The sequence below is a fragment of the Propithecus coquereli genome, unplaced genomic scaffold (genome assembly GCF_000956105.1).
Source record: "Propithecus coquereli isolate 6110/MARCELLA unplaced genomic scaffold, Pcoq_1.0 Scaffold144, whole genome shotgun sequence".
Classification (NCBI taxonomy): domain Eukaryota; kingdom Metazoa; phylum Chordata; class Mammalia; order Primates; family Indriidae; genus Propithecus; species Propithecus coquereli.
Genome location: NW_012138747.1, coordinates 1,422,941 through 1,423,969, shown reverse-complemented (window position 1 = coordinate 1,423,969; position 1,029 = coordinate 1,422,941). Strand labels below are relative to the sequence as shown.

At 37.2% G+C, this 1,029-nt stretch overlaps 1 protein-coding gene across 1 annotated transcript in view; it reads left to right on the top strand.

Annotated features, from left to right (window-relative positions):
- Positions 1-1,029, top strand: part of NEGR1 (neuronal growth regulator 1) — a 1,084,106-nt gene that overhangs the window by 630,620 nt on the left and 452,457 nt on the right. The window lies entirely within an intron of this gene.

The following is a 1,029-nucleotide window of genomic DNA, read 5'->3' as shown; positions in this document are numbered from 1 at the left end:
TTTTTATTCTATTTCTGTAACAAAACACTCTGGCCCCAAGAAAAGGATACTAGGTTTTGTTGTGTGTGTATGGCAGTCGATGTGTTAAAGTAACTGTGTAAACATATCTCTTGCATAAAGAAATCCTAATAATGGAACAAATAAAAGGATTCCAGTAAAAAAATTATTTTATCATAATTACCCAGCTGTCTAATGTCCATTTATTTAGATTTGCCCTAGAATTTTAAAATACTATAATTTTTATGAAGAAAACCAAAGCTTATTTGTGGCACAGGTCACTCATACACACTACCAAAGTGATGAATTTCTGAAAACAGTCTTAAAGCATAGAAAAAAAAAACTGAAGTTAATTCAAACACCATATATGCATTTTATGGCATCTAATAATGATAGCCAACACGGACATCAGGTGCTGTACTAACTCCTTGAATGTATATTGACTTATTTTACCCCTAGAGCAGCTATACAGGACTTGTACTATTATTGTCTCCAGCTTTCAGATGAAGACGCTGAGGCTGAGACAAATTAAGAGGCTTGCCCTAGATAAAACAGCTAGCCAGTGGAGAACCCAGGATTCATACTCATACCGTTTGGGGATTAAATAGGACCATTTGATTTCCCAGAGAACATGGAAGTTTAATCTTGGAAGTTAGTTTAGAGATTTTTCTCTCCAACATTTCCCCAAGTGTATTCCATGATCAAATTCTGGGATAAAAGCCTCTGCGTCAAAGAAAACACAATATAACATCTCTTCCCTCGCTCTTGTGGATTTACAGTGCGGAAGGCATAACAAAGGCTCTGAGAAGTCCCGAAGGGAAGAGATCTGTTTCAACCAGTATTTTCCAGTCATTACAGATAAGAAAACTTTATTAGACCCACCTTTCACAGTCCTTAGAATTTGTGTTCCCTAGAACATAAATGCTGAGAAAGTCCAGCCCTGCAATCTAGCAGTTAGGAAATTGAGGCCGAAAATGGCTTTGTGACCCCCGAAATCTCACCTACCAATCCCGTACATGTTTTACCTCACTC